This window comes from Oncorhynchus gorbuscha, linkage group LG06 (genome assembly GCF_021184085.1).
Source record: "Oncorhynchus gorbuscha isolate QuinsamMale2020 ecotype Even-year linkage group LG06, OgorEven_v1.0, whole genome shotgun sequence".
Lineage (NCBI taxonomy): Eukaryota > Metazoa > Chordata > Actinopteri > Salmoniformes > Salmonidae > Oncorhynchus > Oncorhynchus gorbuscha.
The window spans coordinates 60,595,899-60,613,897 of NC_060178.1; positions in this window are offsets into that span (position 1 = coordinate 60,595,899).

Consider the following 17,999-nt stretch of genomic DNA (forward strand, 5'->3'; position numbering starts at 1 on the left):
AGGCACTAGTCTATCACAGGGCCTTACCCCCAACCCATAACAGCAGCCTATCTCCTGTAGCATGAGGCACTAGTCTATCACAGGGCCTTACCCCCAACCCATAACAGCAGCCTATCTCCTGTAGCATGAGGCACTAGTCTATCACAGGGCCTTACCCCCAACCCATAACAGCAGCCTATCTCCTGTAGCATGAGGCACTAGTCTATCACAGGGCCTTACCCCCAACCCATAACAGCAGCCTATCTCCTGTAGCATGAGGCACTAGTCTATCACAGGGCCTTACCCCCAACCCATAACAGCAGCCTATCTCCTGTAGCATGAGGCACTAGTCTATCACAGGGCCTTACCCCCAACCCATAACAGCAGCCTATCTCCTGTAGCATGAGGCACTAGTCTATCACAGGGCCTTACCCCCAACCCATAACAGCAGCCTATCTCCTGTAGCATGAGGCACTAGTCTATCACAGGGCCTTACCCCCAACCCATAACAGCAGCCTATCTCCTGTAGCATGAGGCACTAGTCTATCACAGGGCCTTACCCCCAACCCATAACAGCAGCCTATCTCCTGTAGCATGAGGCACTAGTCTATCACAGGGCCTTACCCCCAATTTGAGTGCCAAGCAGAGACACATTTTTATAGTCTTTGGTAAGATTCAGTCAAGGTTCAATCTCCCAACCTTTCAGTCTCGGGTTAGTCACTTTAACCACAAGGCCACTGAATTGGTGTGACCACCAGCCATATTTTCGCTGCTGCTTACTCATTGTGACGTGTTCTTGGAAAATCCTGTAGTGGCTTCCAACAATGTCCCAGCATTCTGATATAGGCCAATTCCTGACACCATAAAGAGAGGGTTTCTATGTGATTCCAATGTTTCCAAGAAAAGGCTTGAGATATAATTTCTTGATTTAAACAAAAAAATATATATTTTATTTTAACATAAAGTCCAGGTATGTCACACAGTTCATTTGATGTTGAATGATAAAGGGTGAAATTAGGTGATAAATCCACCAATGAAATAGTGAAAACTGTATCTTAAAGCTGGAATCCTTAATGTTGAAACTGCTACTATCCGTTTGGGATATTACTAGAGGCGTTCTATGTCCGTAGGGGGCACAGGGGCACGTGCCACCTCAGGTTTGTTGTTTAAAAAAATATATATATATATTATTATATATTATATATATATATTATTTTTAAATACTACTAGCCACCTAGCACTTTGATGAAGCTGGGTTTAAATAGCCCAGATAGGTTCCCAATCTTCCAACCTAACTAGCTAACTAGCTACCAACCCACTGGGAAAAACTGGTTGAATCAACATTGTTTCCACATAATTTCAGCAACAAACAATTCTATGTGATGATGTGGAAAACTGACTGGATTGGAGAAAGTAATCAACATAAGGGAATTTTGTCTTTTTTTCCAACAAACTCTTAACCTAAATCCAATTAAAAGCTGAAATTGTTTGTTGATTTCATGTTGAGTTCACGTTAGTTGACAGGTGTTTGAAAAATGTTTGATTCTCCAACTTCTAGTTTCTCATTTCTAGTTGGAGAATTTTGAATTTTTCAAAAACCCGAAACAGCTTTTTCCTGCTATCTAGAGCCATAATCATTATGCTTAATTCTATGTAAACTAAATATGCTTCTCTGCTAAAATCTGGGTAAAAGATTGAAAGGAATGTGAGTCTTATATAGTACATTTAGTTATTGCTTGCTTTTCTAAAGTCAACCAACTTCAGGCAGTCAGGCATGTCAGCTACTGTAAAATAGACAAGCTAGCTACTATAGCTTGATTGATAGCCTGAAATGGCTTCTTCCCATGAAGCACTTTGTGCCCCCTCAGATTTTCGGGATGCATGACGCCACTGGATATTACACTAACAAAGAAGTTACTGCAAACAACTTTTATTTAACTAGGCAAGTCAGTTAAGAACAAATTATTATTTACAATGACAACCTACCTGGGAACAGTGGGTTAACTGCCTTGTTCATGGGCAGAATGACAGATTTTTATCTTGTCACCTCGGGGATTCAATCCAGCAAACCTTTGGTTACTGGCCCAACAATCTAACCACCAGGCTACCTGTCGCCCAGTTCAACTGAGGTGCAATCGTATATTAACCCATGAAATGCCAGTTTATAATAGCAACAATAATACGGATTTCCATACATATAAACGGTTTAAATACATTTCTCTAGCAATAATAAATCAACAGAAATAACTTTAACACATTTTCTTTTTCTATAGAAAATAGCTCTAACAAGTGCGCTGAGGACCTTCTACCCATATTTTCATAAAAATAACACTAGTTTCTCCCTCTCATTCAGCAATGTACAATAACACTCAATATTGTAGCTTTCACATTTGTTACTTTTAGTATAGTGCTCTTCAGCACCCTCAATCCCACTGCCCTACCAAAATGTGGGGTCAGAAACCCTGTCACCAGCAGGTGGCGCACTAAGTATGCTGCTTCAGGGGTCAGGGAGAGTACACGGATCGAGAAAGGGTAGGTGAGAGGGCACAGCGAGAGGTAGAGAGGCAGATGAAGGGAGAGAAGAATGTGGGGGAAATCATAATACTGTAATTAATGCCTATTTCTATGTTCTCCTGCAGATCTCTTGGATGAAGACATGGAAAAGGCTTTGTTTATGGGTAAGTTTTGGCCTGAAAGAATTATACATTTGTAGAATCCCACTTAGCACAGAAACGTTGAAAAGACTGGTTGATTCCAACCACTCTGTGCCCAGAGTGATGTCTCATTGATTATATTGCTGAAGTTGTATGATAAATCCACAGAGTATTATACTATATATTGGTGGTGTTTAATGGTATAACAATGGTGTGATCTAGTTTCATAAACATAGTTCAGTTTAGTATGCACAACACCAGATCCCCTCTCTCGTGTACATAATCTTTGTTTTCCCAGTGGGCCCTTTCATAATTTCATGAATTATGCAATAACCATTTAAGGCAATCCACCATAATTTACTTTCAAAATACATTTTGCCAAAGTTGTTCTTCTCCTTCCCATTCAATGCAAGAAAATCTCATTTGCAAGTGTAATAGCATTAAGGTATTCACAGCAATCATTGCTTTATGCTATTAATTATTGAAATAAGGAGTCCCGGGGTTCTTCGTTAATGTTTGTCAAGACATCCTAATCATTTCTGCACATAATTATTAATGAGTGGGATGCCTGTGGTTGAAGCACTCCAACTTCACCATGCTGGATCAATTTACTGCCCTAAGGGGCTTCTACAATATTGTTATGGAGGTTGAAGAGGGAAGGGGCAATTTAATCCATATAAAATTTGTTTTGAATCTATGAGTAGTAGGTTCCAGATGAATCAGAAATGGAGTCATTGCTGAAAAGAAGTCATTCCTGAGGACTCCGAGCAAGTGATAGAGTGATGATCTGAGAAATGAGGAAAGCTTTGTCCCTGGCCCCTGGATGTGTTCTCAGTCCCAGGCCCTTGTGCACTGTGAAGTGGAGTGGGGGGCTGTGCTCTCCCTTTCCGTGCTTCAGGTCTTTGTCCACTGTCCTTGGCAGCCCTGCAAATGGCCCCAGTCCTCTCTGTGTCATTCAAGGGGGAAAGAATAAGATATTGCCTTTATTAAACAGGCCGTGTTTTAGGAAGCCGGGCCTTGAGCATGGGGCAGAGATGCTGGGACGAGAGGGGCGGGTGATGGTTGATGGGTCTCCCTCTGTTTTACTGTTGGTTACCATGGAGATTCATATTCAAATGAACCGGGGCTAAAGAGAAAGTAGACTCAATCAAATCGGTGCTCAGGAGTGAAACCCCTTTGCAGCATTTTGGCTAGCTGCAGTGCAAAGCTTTCGTGGGGGTGTAGGTAGTGAGGGGCACCCTTGTCTTGAGGAGAGAGCTGGTAGGCTTTGGCACTTGCCAAAAAAAAAGCTAGAATTATTGACTAGAGATGGCTGGTTCACTGGTAGTGCAAGTCCAGTCAGTGCTTTGCCGATAACCATGACAGCTTTATTGGATCCAGACCAACCTCAGGGGCCTGGAGAAGTGACAGACACTGATTCATGTTGGTTTTATGTAGCACAATACCCATTAAATCCCTCCCCAGCATTAATGAGGCAAGGGTATAGCGGTGACATTGAAGGAATGCCCATAGATTATCTCAACAGTGTGTCACAGATATATGAGAAGCAGATCATGACACCGAAGCACACAACCTGTTCTGTCGGTGTGTGTGTGTGGTGTGCAGCACCTTGAAGTCATGCGATTTCTTTCGCCCTTGTGACCGCTCTCCTGTGTAATGCCTGCTTCTGACAAGGGGTCAGGTTACCTCGTATCCTTCAGAAGTCCAAATCACCCTGCTTCCTCTGACAGAGAGTCAATACAAGCCACAGTAATTTCCTGGGGAGAACATGAGAGCACTAGGCAGGAGGCTGGAGGCAGCTACCGTGCAAATCCACATGTTCATTCTTAGAAAGAGGTCTGGAGGGTCAAATCTGTCCGCAGTTACAAATCATGCCAGTCCACTGAGAAATTTCCATAACAACCTGCTTCCAAATTTGAGAAAACAACGCAGCGTGTAACATTTTCTCAAAATCTTCCTTTTTCGTTTTTTTTTTTGTGTGGGTTGTGGTGGGCTACTGTATGACAGTGGAACACATTGGAAGGGACCAATGAGATGAGCTGTCTGCCTCTTGGTTTCTTTTCTACTTGCGACTCTCGTTTCAGATACCAATAGGATGAACATTTTAAGCTGCAGCTTGAGTGAGCAACACTAAAGTCCCCTCCAAAATAACGATAAGTGAAGACAAAAGCAAACGCTTCAGAGAAAACATTGATCCAGTGTTGGTACACTCACATCAACCCACACACAACACATCGGAAACACTTTACTATGATGATGATGACACTACAATCACCCCCACAAGATGATAGGCAAATAGTGTCTACTTGAAGCTGGAAAAACAAAACACTATCGGCAGCTGAAAATAGTACTCATAGCTAGTATTAACAGTAATAGTTACAGGAATGGCTGTAGTCATAGTGCTTTGAAAAGGAATAGCGGCAGCCCTTTATAAACAAGGGATGTGCTTTAAGCTTGGCATTTCTTAGGGTTCCCATCAAATGTAGAGGTGTGTGTGTGTGTGTGTGTGTGTGTGTGTGTGTGTGTGTGTGTGTGTGTGTGTGTGTGTGTGTGTGTGTGTGTGTGTGTGTGTGTGTGTGTGTGTGTGTGTGTGTGTGTGTGTGTGTGTGTGTGTGTGTGTGTGTGTGTGTGTGTGTGTGTGTGTGTGTGTGTGTGTGTGTGTGTGTGTGTGTGTGTGTGTGTTTCAGTAATACAACTGTCAATAGCTATACATGGGACAATAATGGAAGCTGTGACCCCCCGGAACCCCCTTGCTCTCACAGGCTTTGTGCTTACTTAGGGTCAGTGTCCGTCAGCCGCTGGCTCCTCGGGGGGCTCCTCTTTGAAAAGGTCCAGCACAAGAAGAGAAAGGAAACTCTATTTTTAATGAAGTTGTTTTTGTGATGCGCAAGCTGCTTCCTCCAGTTGATGGACCTTGTTTGTCCCAAAGAAGACTCACAGCCACAGAGATGGTTTTGGTGAAGGTGGTGGGGAGATGCTGTAAATGGCTGCCAGTAGTCACAGTAGGCTATTGTCCTAACAGGAGATCTCTCACTCATCTCTACAACATACCTGGACTGAAATTGGTTAAAAAGGCACTCACGTCACATTATTCCTCAGTACGTAGTCTCAGCGCCATATAGATAAGATATGGTGAGATATTGTGAAGACCGCAGAGTAAAACTGCTCTCTCCCTTGTTTGCACAAGTGATCACACATTCCCCAATCAACACGGGTCATGTTTGATCCGTAACCTTTGTGTTTGGTCCAGAGAGATGGTTCGGATCTGATCCTAGATCAGCCAGGCCATCCTAGGTGGATGACGCTACACTGATAGGAACGACGATGATGATTATGAAGACCTACGTCATCGACTCCGGGCAGTTGTGGCACAACCAAATGGAGCGACATTCCACAAGAGATGTCACAATAAAACCTGTCAAAGGTTGCAGTATCTTCTGTGGACATTCAAGCATCAAATCAAGCTTTATTTACACAACGCATTTAAGACATGGAATGCAACGCAATGTGCTTCACACACAAAAAAACTATGAAATATTTACTTACACAACAAATATAAGAGGATAAAAAAACTAAATAATAATACAGAATGACTAAAAAGCACCCTAAGGAAAAGCAAAGCTAAAAATGTATGTTTTAAAATCTCTTTTAAATATGTCAGGATTTGGCCAGGGTTGTTCCGGTTTTTGGTCACTAGATGCCCCCATTGTGCCTTTTGACCTTTTGTTTTCCCTTGATCCCCATTATTATTTGCACCTGTGCCTCGTTTCCCCTGATTGTATTTAAACCCTTTGTTTTCCTCTGTTCTTTGCTCTGTGTTTGTATGTTAGCACCCAGCCCTAGTACTCTGAGAACTCTTGTTGATCCCGGTGGACTCTCTTGTGGAATTCTGTTTTTTGTTCTTGTTTGTTTGTTTTTTGAGTATCTTTTGAGGCTTTTTGTGCTTTACCTTCCACCTTGTGGATTTACCTTTTTGTCTTGGAGGATTACCTTTGTTCTTGTAGGATTCCTTTTGAGGTTGTGGAGTTACATGTTTTCCTGAAGAACTTCACTTTTTACTTCATTAAATACACTGTCTCAAGTACTGCGGTGTTTGCCTCATCTTCTGGGTTCTGCCGACTATTCGTGGCTCAGTTGGTTAAGTGACTGTTTCTCACTCTGGAGACCCGGGTTCATAACCGGGTCCTGACAAAATATGTCCACAATATCGGCCCTCATCAGGTTCTCTGGCTATTCCAGAGGCTGGGGGCATAATAACCAAAGGCTGCCACTCCATGCCTCTTGGTCCTAGGCTTTGTCATAGTTATAAGGCCAGTGCCAAAGGTCCTGAGGAACCTACTGGGTATATAACTGATTGATTTAAAAACCAATAGATTAATCATAAAAAACATGTTTTTAACGTAACGGTGTAATATGTGTTCTGCATCTGATCTTGGTCAATACCCATGGTGCAGCATTCTGTATGTTTTGCAGTTGACCAATGGCTTTTCCAGACAGGAGAGCATTACAGTAGTCAAACCTGCTTGTAGTAAAAGCATAGTTGAGTCTCTGTATCAGTCTGAGAGAGAAACAGCCTCACTGGAGGAAGATGTGAGCCATCCAATTATTTAAATCACTAATACAGTTTGATAATTTGATGTACGGAGCTAAAGTCCTCTGGTAACACAGAAATGTAAAGTTGTGTATCGTCTGCATGATGCCGTTGACGATCATGATCACGATCATTTCCATAAAAGGGCTACAGCTGTTTCATACATTCCGTCGCATGTGAAATTCCCTGACACGAAATGTTTTTGAATGTGTTGAATTTGTTTGTATCCTCGTTAAACAGGGAACCTTTTCAGTGAGGTGAAAGTGTAAAGATCCACAGCGGTATCATTTTGCGAGGTGAGATTTTGAAACGGCTCACCAGATAGCGGGTGAGGATTTGTTGTCTATCCGTTACAACAACAACAACAACAAAAAACACATCAAAAGAACGTGAAAAAAAAACACATGGTTTTCAGAGACGTGTGAAAACATATGAACAAAACATTTTGTGTATATATATATATATATATATATATACACAGTACCGGTCAAACGTTTGGACACATCCCACTCCTTCAAGTGTTTTTCTTTATTATTACTATATTCTACATTGTAGAATAATAGTGAATACATCAAAACTATGAAATAAGACATATGTAATCATGTAGTAACCTAAAAAGTGTTAAACAAATCAAAATATATTAGATTCTTCAAAGTAGCCACACTTTGCCTTGATGACAGCTTTGCACACTCTTGGCATTCTCTCAACCAGCTTTGTTATTTCATATTTTTGATGTCTTCACTATTATTCTACAATGTAGAAAATAGTAAAATAAAGAAAAACCCTTGAATGAGTAGGTGTGTCCAAACTTTGAACTGGTACTGTATATGTCTGTATATGGGGTGGCAGGTAGCCTAGTGGTTAGAGCGTTGGACTGGTACTGTATATGTCTGTATATGGGGTGGCAGGTAGCCTAGTGGTTAGAGTGTTGGACTGGTACTGTATATGTCTGTATATGGGGTGGCAGGTAGCCTAGTGGTTAGAGCGTTGGACTGGTACTGTATATGTCTGTATATGGGGTGGCAGGTAGCCTAGTGGTTAGAGTGTTGGACTGGTACTGTATATGTCTGTATATGGGGTGGCAGGTAGCCTAGTGGTTAGAGCGTTGGACTGGTACTGTATATGTCTGTATATGGGGTGGCAGGTAGCCTAGTGGTTAGAGTGTTGGACTGGTACTGTATATGTCTGTATATGGGGTGGCAGATAGCCTAGTGGTTAGAGCGTTGGACTGGTACTGTATATGTCTGTATATGGGGTGGCAGGTAGCCTAGTGGTTAGAGCGTTGGACTGGTACTGTATATGTCTGTATATGGGGTGGCAGGTAGCCTAGTGGTTAGAGCGTTGGACTGGTACTGTATATGTCTGTATATGGGGTGGCAGGTAGCCTAGTGGTTAGAGCGTTGGACTGGTACTGTATATGTCTGTATATGGGGTGGCAGGTAGCCTAGTGGTTAGAGCGTTGGACTGGTACTGTATATGTCTGTATATGGGGTGGCAGGTAGCCTAGTGGTTAGAGCGTTGGACTGGTACTGTATATGTCTGTATATGGGGTGGCAGGTAGCCTAGTGGTTAGAGCGTTGGACTGGTACTGTATATGTCTGTATATGGGGTGGCAGGTAGCCTAGTGGTTAGAGCGTTGGACTGGTACTGTATATGTCTGTATATGGGGTGGCAGGTAGCCTAGTGGTTAGAGCGTTGGACTGGTACTGTATATGTCTGTATATGGGGTGGCAGATAGCCTAGTGGTTAGAGCATTGGACTGGTACTGTATATGTCTGTATATGGGGTGGCAGGTAGCCTAGTGGTTAGAGCGTTGGACTGGTACTGTATATGTCTGTATATGGGGTGGCAGGTAGCCTAGTGGTTAGAGCGTTGGACTGGTAACCGAAAGGTTGCCAGATTGAATCCCCGAGCTGACATGGTGAAAATCTGTCGTTCTGCCCCTGAACAACACAGTTAACACACTGTTCCAAGGCCGTCATTGAAAATAAGAATTTGTTCTTAACTGACTTGCCTAGTTAAATAAAGGTCAAATGAAAAATATATATATTTATATACATACAGTATTTGGTACACATTCCTCTTCTTCCCTGCCTAAGCAAGTTCTGTGGCATCACTCTGGCATCATAACTGAGAAGAATGGGATAAGTGATGATTTTACTCATCATTTTATCTCAGCAGGCTTTTTATTTGAGAGAAACTGTGGTTTAATTGACCCTGGTCGGTCAATTGACTCCTCTGCCAGCCTCTAGCTGACTCAAAGGTTAACCAGTCAACTTCTAGTGAATCTGTTTTCATTTTAACATGTAACTTTCTGTGATGTGCTAGATGCCTTGCTTAAAATTGATGTTAAAAAAAAATCCACTGAGGTTGATCTGCTTGATCTTTTTTTGTGCAGCTCTCTGAATCCCTGATTGCTGAATCATTAATAACCCATATTTTTAACCTGATGATTATATCTGGTACTATCTCCTCATTGACCTGTCAAAGGCTTTCGATTCTCTTGATTACTCATAGCTAATTCAGAGGCTTTCCTCAATTGGCCTAGACCAGGCTACATGTAGCTGGTTTACAAATGTCTTGACAGACAGAACTCATTGTGTATCTACTGATGGTGTTAAATCAGGTTTCGTGGATATGGGTCGATTCTGGGTCCTGTACTTTTTACTGTTTATATTAACAAAAATTGCAACCTGCACTTGTATGCCGATGATACTGCATGCTATTTCCCTCAAGGTTGACAAGGCTCTATCTGAACGACAGGCTGCCTTCATTGTATTACAGGAAAACTTTATTGACCTGAAATTAGTATTGAATGCAGGTAAAACTAAGCATATGTTGTTCTCTGGAGAACATAAAAATAACTCTGATGATTTAAGTATATGTACTTTGGAAGGTGTCCATATTGATCATATCCCTGATTGCAATATCTGGGCATCTGGAGAGATGAAAAGCCGTCTTTTAAAAAGTATATTGCGATAGTCAAGAAGCTGAGAATAAAAATGAGTTTCATCTATAGAAAAAGGTCCTGCATCTCACTAAATAGTAGAAAGCAGATTATTCAGCTGACGTTCATATCGGTCTCAGACTGTGGCGGCATCACCTATATGACCACAGCTGCCACTTCATTAAAGCCATTAGATGCAGTTTATCATAGCGCACTGCGCTTTTTTTTACGGTCCACATCTTTAGTACTCATCACTGCAGTCTCTGCCAGAAAGTTGGTTGGCCCTCTTTGATGTCATGTTGGCTGATACATTGCTATGTTTTCATTTATAAAGCCCTTTTACAAAAAGTCCCACTGAGCCTAACATCTTAACTAAACTTTAGACATACGAGTTACCCACACCCAGTCTCGGGGATTGTTAACTCTAGAAATCCCTTTGGTCTCTACTGAGTTAGGTAAATCAGGTTTTTGTGGAACAATCTTCAAAATGTTCTTACATTTGATGTTTTGGTGCCTTCAGGGCTATTCAGAAAGCTGGTTGAGGACCTTATAACTGATGAATGTGTTTGTTGTTTATGACCGTGTTTTTTTTTGTATTTATGTTGATGTGTTGTGTGTCATTTCTGTAATTCAAGGCTCATCTGTAAAAGAGACACTGGTCTCAGTATGACTCCCTGATAAAATGAGACACTTCACAAGTCAGACACATGATTCTCAATCAAATCGAATGTTATTGGTCACATACACAATCTTTACCAGATGTTACTGCGGGTGTAGCGAAATACTTGTGTTCCTAGCTCCAAAAGTGCTGTAGTATCTAACAGTGCAGTAGTATCTAAAAACAATACACACAAATCTAAAATTAAAAGAATGGAATTAAGAAATATATAAATATTAGATTGAGCAATGTCCGAGTGGCAATGACTAAAATACAGTAGAATAGAATACAGTATATACATATGAAATGAGTAAAGTAGTGTGTAAACATTATTTAAACATGATTAAAGTGACTAGTGTTCCATTATTAAAGTGCCCAGTGAGTCCAAGTCTTTGTATATAGGGCAGCAGTCTCTAAGGTGCAGGGTTGCGTAACCGGGTGGAAGTTGGCTAGTGATGGTTATTTAACAGTCTGATGGCCTTAAAATAAAAGCTGGTTTTCAGTTTATCTGTCCCAGCTTTGATGTACCTGTACTGACCTCACCTCTGGGTGATAGTTAGGTGAACATGCCGTGGCTCAAGTGGTTGATGTCCTTGATGATCTTTTTGACCTTCCTGTGACATCGGGTGCTATAGGTGTCCTGGAGGGCAGGTAGTTTGCCCCTGGTAATGTGTTGGGCAGACCGCACCACCCTCTGTAGAGCCCTTTGGTTGCGGGCGGTGCAGTTGCCGTAACAGGTGGTGATACAGGATGCTCTCAATTGTAAATCTGTACATCTTTGTGGGTTTTAAGGGACAAGCCAAATTTCTTTAATATGCTGAGGTTGAAGAGGCGCTGTTGCGCCTTTTTCACCACACTGTCTGTGTGCGTGGACCATTTCAGATCGTCAGTGATGGGTAGGCCGAGGAACTTGAAGCTTTTACCACCTTCTCCACTGCGGTCCCATCGATGTGCTCCCTTTGCTGTTTCCTGAAGTCCACAAATAGCTCATTTTGTTTACGTTGAGTGAGAGATTATTTTCCCAGCACCACTCTTCCAGGGCCCTTACCTCATCCCTGTAGGCTGTTTCGCCTTTCAGGCCTACTACTGTTGTGTCGGTGATTGCATCGTCTGTGGATCTATTGGGTCAGTGAGCAAATTGAAGTGGGTCTAGGGTGTCAGGTAAGGTAGAGGTGATGTGACCCTTAACTAGCCTCTCAAAGCACTTCATGATGACAGAAGTGAGTGCTACGGGGCGTCATTTAGTTCAGTTACCTGAATATGTCCATAAACACTCCAGCCAGCTAGTCTGCACATGCTCTGAGGACACGGCTAGGGATGCCGTCTGGGCTGGCAGCCTTGCAAGGATTAACATGCTTAAATGTTAAATGCAGGTTCATTCTAGACAATGCAACAACAACAAGAAAAGATAATAATAGGAACATAAAGTAAATGGCTCAATAGAATAGAATAAACATTTTAGCTTACAGTGCCTTCAGAAAGTATTCATACCCCTTGACTTATTGCACATTTTGTTGTGTTAAAGCTTGAATTAAAAATGGATCAAATATATGTTTTGTCTCACGCAATATACACCTAATACCCCATAATAACAAAGTGAATTTTTAGAAATTTGTATAAAGGTATTGAAAATAATATACAGAAATATCACAAATCACATTTACATACAGTGAAGTGTAAACAACGTGTGAAAACAAATCAAAATATATTTTAAATTTGAGATTCTTCAAAGTAGCCACCCTTTGCCTTGATGACAGCTTTACACAGTCTTGGCATTCTCTCAACCAGCTTCTCTTCTCACAGGTGTGCCTTGTTAAAAGTTCATTTGTTTGAATTTCTTTCCTTCTTAATGCGTTTGAGCCAATCAGTTGTGTTGTGACAATGTAGGGTTAGTATACAGAAGATAGCCCAATTTGGTAAAAGCCCACGTCTATATTATAGCAGCTCAAATAAGCAAAGAGAAACGACAGTCCATCATTACTTTAAGACATGAAGGTCGGTCAACCAGGAAAATTTCAAGAACTTTGAAAGTTTCTTCAAGTGCAGTCACCAAAACCATCAAGCATTATGAGGAAACTCTGCTGCAGAGAATAAGTGTCAAGCTCTTACCTTAGTTATCTTTGTTTTCTTTATTATTTGGTTAGGTCAGGGTGTGACAAGGGGGGTTTGTTAAGTTTTTGAATTGTCTAGGGGGTTTTGTATGTCTAGGGGTTTTTCTAGTCTATGTGTTTATATGTCTATGGTTGCCTAGATTGGTTTTTAATCAGAGGCAGCTGTTTATCGTTGTCTCTGATTGGGAACCATATTTAGGTAGCCACATTCCTTGGTTATTTTGTGGGTTGTTATTCTATGTTTAGTTGCCTGTTTCCACTAGTCATACAGCTTCACGGTTATTTTTGTTGTTTTGTATAGTTTTGTTCAGTTTCATTAAATAACTTATGTACACTTACAACGCTGCACCTTGGTCTCATCAATACGACGAACGTGACAATAAGTTACCAACCTCAGAAATTGCAGCCTAAATAAATGCTTCACAGAGTTCAAGTAAGAGACACATTTCAACATCAACTGTTCAGAGGTGTCTGCGTGAATCAGGCCTTCATGGTTTAAGAAAAAGAGACTTGTTTGAGCCAAAAAACACGACCAATGGACATTAGTCTGGTGGAAATCTGCCCTTTGGTCTGATGAGTCCAAATTTGAGATTTTTGGTTCCAACCGCCGTGTCTTTGTGAGATGATCTCCGTGTGGTTCCCACCGTGGAGCAGGAAGGAGGAGGTGCGATTATGTGGTGACACAGTCTGTGATTTATTTAGAATTCAAGGCACACTTAACCAGCATGGCTACCACATCATTCTGCAGCAATACGCCATCCCATCTGGTTTGCACTTACTGGAACTATCATTTGTGTTTCAACAGGACAATGACCCAAAACACACCTCGAAGGCTGTGCAAGGGCTATTTGACCAAGAAGGAGAGTGATGAAGTGCTGCATCAGATGACCTGGCCTCCATAATCACCCGACCTCAACCCAATTGAGATGGTTTGGGATGAGTTGGACCACAGAGTGAAGGAAAAGCAGCCAACAAGTGCTCAGGATATGTGGGAACTCCTTCAAGACTGTTTTTAAAGCATTCCAGGTGAAGCTGGTTGGGAGAAGGCCAAGAGTGCACAGAGCTGTTATCAAGGCAAAGGGTGGCTACTTTGAACAGTCTCAAATATAAAATATCTTTAGATGTAACAATTTTTTGGTTGTTACGTGATTCCATATGTGTTATTTCATAGTTCAGATGTCTACACTTATTCTACAATGTAGAAAATAAATTGTAAAAGTAAAGAAAACCCCTGAATGAGTAAGTGTGTCCAAACTTTTGACTGGTACTGTAAGTGTTCACACCCCTTTGGTATGACACTCTCTAAGGTGCATCCAATTTATTTTGATCATCCCTGAGATGTCACTACAAGCTCGGCACACCTGTATTTGGGGAGTTTCTGCCATTCTTCTCTACAGATCCTCTCAAGCTCTGTCAGGTTGGATGGGGAGCGTTGCTGCATAGCTATTTTCAGGTCTCTCCAGAGATGTTCGATCGGGTTCAAGTCTGGGCTCTGGCTGGGCCCCTCAAGGACATTGAGACTTGTCCCAAAGCCATTTCTGCGTAGTCTTGGCTGTGTGCTTAGAGTCATTGTCTTGTTAGAAGGTGAACATTCACCCCAGTCTGAGGTCCTGAGCGCTCTGGAGCAGGTTTTCATCAAGGATCTCTCTGTACCTTGCTCCATTCATCTAGTGTCCCAGACTAGTCTCCCAGTACCTACCGCTCAAAAACATCCCCACAGCATGATGCTGCCACCACTATGCTTCACCGTAGAGAGGGTGCCAGTTTTCCTCCAGACGTGACGCTTGACATTCAGACGCTTGACATTCAGGGCAAAGAGTTCAGTCTTTGTTTCATCAGACCAGAGAATCTTGTTTCTCATGGTCTGAGAGTCTTTACGTTCCTATTGGCAAACTCAAACCGGCCTGTCGTGCCTTTTACTGAGGAGTGGCTTCCGTCTGGCCACTCTACCATAAAGACCTGATTTGGTGGAGTGCTGCAGAGATGGTTGTCCTTCTGTAAATTATCCACAGAGGAACTCTGGAACTCTGTCACAGTGACCATTGGGTTCTTGGTCACCTCCCTGACCAAGTCCCTTCCCCCCCCGATCTCAGTGCTATAGGCGTCACTACAGACCCTGGTTCGATTCCAGGCTGCATTACAACTTGCCATGATTGCGAGTCCCATAGAGCGGTGCACAATTGGCCCAGCGTTGTTCGGGTTGGGCCAGGATAGGCCGTCATTGTAAATAAGAATTTGTTCTTAACTTAGTCGCCTAGTTAAATAAAATAATAAATGCCCAATCAATTGAATTTATGACAGGTGGACTCCAATCCAGTTGTAGAAACATCATGGATGATCAGTGGGAACGGGATGCACCTGAGGGTCTGAATACTTATGTAAATAAGGTATTTCTGGGGTTATTTTTTTATACATTTGCAAAAAATTCGAAAAACCTGTTTTCACTTTGTCATTATTGGGTATTGTGCGTAGATTGATGATAATCTTTTTATTTAATCAATTGTAGAACAAGGCTGTAACGTAACAAAATGTGGAAAAAGTCAAGGGGTCTGAATACTTTCTGAATGTACTGTATCTGGGTAAGGGTATAATGCAACTTCTAGAGTGTTGAAAGTTTTCAAGAGCCCAGTGGACTCCATGATTGGGAAATTGAAAAAATATGGAACTACCCAGACTCTGCCTAGAGCTGGCAGTGCGACCAAACAGAGCAACCAGGCATGAAGTACATTGGTCAGGGAGGTGACCAAGAACCCAAGAACCACTCTGACTGAACTACAGAGCTCCTTGGCTGTGATGGGAGATCCTGCCAGAAGGATTAACAGTCTCTACAGCACTTCACCAATCTGGGATTTATGGCAGAGAGGCAAGATAAAAACCACTCATGAGGAAAAGGTACACAACAGTACGCCTGAAGTTTGCAAAAAGGCATGCGAAAGACTCTGAGAGCATAAGGCAAAAGATCCAGTGTTCTAATGAGACAGAAATGTAACTGTTTGGCCTGAATGCAAACCACTATATCTGGAGAAAACCAGGCACAGCCATCTAACACCATGCGTACCGTGAAGCATGGTGGTGGCAGCATCATGCCATGGGGTTGCTTTTCAGCAGCAGGGACTTGGAGACTGGTAAGGATAGAGGGAACAATGACTGCAGCCATCTAACACCATGCATACCGTGAAGCATGGTGGTGGCAGCATCATGCCATGGGGTTGCTTTTCAGCAGCAGGGACTTGGAGACTGGTAAGGACAGAGGGAACAATGAATGCAGCCAATTACAGGCAAATCCTTGATAAGAACCTGCTTCAAAGTGCAAACCACCTTAGACTGGGGCAAAGATTTATGTACCAACAAGACAATAACCCCAAACAAAGCTGGAATGGCTTCAGAACAAGAATGGGAAAGTTTTTGAACGGCCCAGCCAAAACCCAGACATGAATCCCATTGAAAATCTTTGGAAAGACTTTAAGAATGCTTTTCACCACCGCTCCCCATCTAGTTTAACAGAGCTTGAGATAATCTGCAAAGAAGAATGGAAGAAAATCCTCAAATCCAGATGTGCAAAGCTGATGCAGACCCAAGAGGACTCAAAGCTGTAATAGCCGCCAAAGGTGCTTCTACAAAGTATTGACTGAGGGGAGCAAATATTTATTTTAATGACATATTTCTGCAAATAATTTGCAATAAATTTGCAAAGAATCGAAACATGTTTTCACTGTCATTATGTGGTATTGTGTGTAGATGGGTGAGGAAAAAAAATATTTAATCCATTTTGAATTCAAACTGTGTAACACAACGAAATGTGGAATAAGTCAAGGGATATGAATGCTTTCTGAAGGCAAGGAAGTATAACACAGTAAAAACTATTTATCGTCCAATATTTATACATGTTTTGGGGAACGGGGTATTGGGGGGCAAGTGTTTAAATTATACAGTATTTATCAATTAGAATAAGAGTTTGATAGCTGTGTGTGTGTGTGTGTGTGTGTGTGTGTGTGTGTGTGTGTGTGTGTGTGTGTGTGTGTGTGTGTGTGTGTGTGTGTGTGTGTGTGTGTGTGTGTGTGTGTGTGCTAAGGTATGGAGAATCAGAGCAGGTGGTCAGTCCAGTTTAAGTGTTCAGCAGTCTGATGGCTTGTGGATAGAAAATGTCTCTGAGACTGTTGTTATCAGACCTCATGCTCTGATACCGTCTGGCCAACAGTAAGGAAGTGAACAGTTCTTGGCTGGGTTGTGTGGGGTCCTTGATGATGCTGTGGGCCTTCCTCATGGACCGTTTCGAGTAGATGTCCTGGATGTGTGGAAATACAGTCCCGATGATGTACGGATCCATCTTCACCACCTGCTGGAGGGGAGGGCCTTGAGGTCGTGGACGAATCAATTCCCATACCAGGCCGCGATGCAACACTTGATTGTGTAGTGGTAGTATTTGAAGAGGACCTGGGTGGCATGCCAAACGTCTTCAGCCACCTTAGGAAGTAGAGACGATGTTGTGCTCTCTTGATGAGTGGTGGTGCTCTTGGTCCATGACAAGTCCTCTGCGATGTGGACTCCATGGAACTTAAAACTGCTGTCTCTTTCTACTGCAGTCCTGTGAACATGTAATTTCACATATGAACCTGCAAATTTGTGTTTTTTTGTTTTGTAAAGGATGTCAAATGAAGAAAGGCTTATGGCTTGATAAGCTAGGGAGGAATGCCAAACAGTACAATTTTCTCTCAGGCAAATTTATGGTACTCCTCTGCATCATGTGTCACCATTACCGTTCCCAGCTAAATTAAACGTATCTACTAAAACAGAGGATTGATGTGGAAAATGGCCGAACTGTGTATACCTTCTGACATTTTCACATTAAGAGAGTACAGATTTGACCATGTAAAAATTACATGATATTTCATGTGATGGTGTTCATTGTAATTGATATGGCAGCAGCATGCTTCTCATTGTATTGCCCACACACACACACACTCAGCACCATCAGAGACAAAAACAACAGGAGCAGGCAGTCTAAACACGAGCCAGAGATGCTATCAGCATCCCAGACATCACAGCATCAGATGGGGGG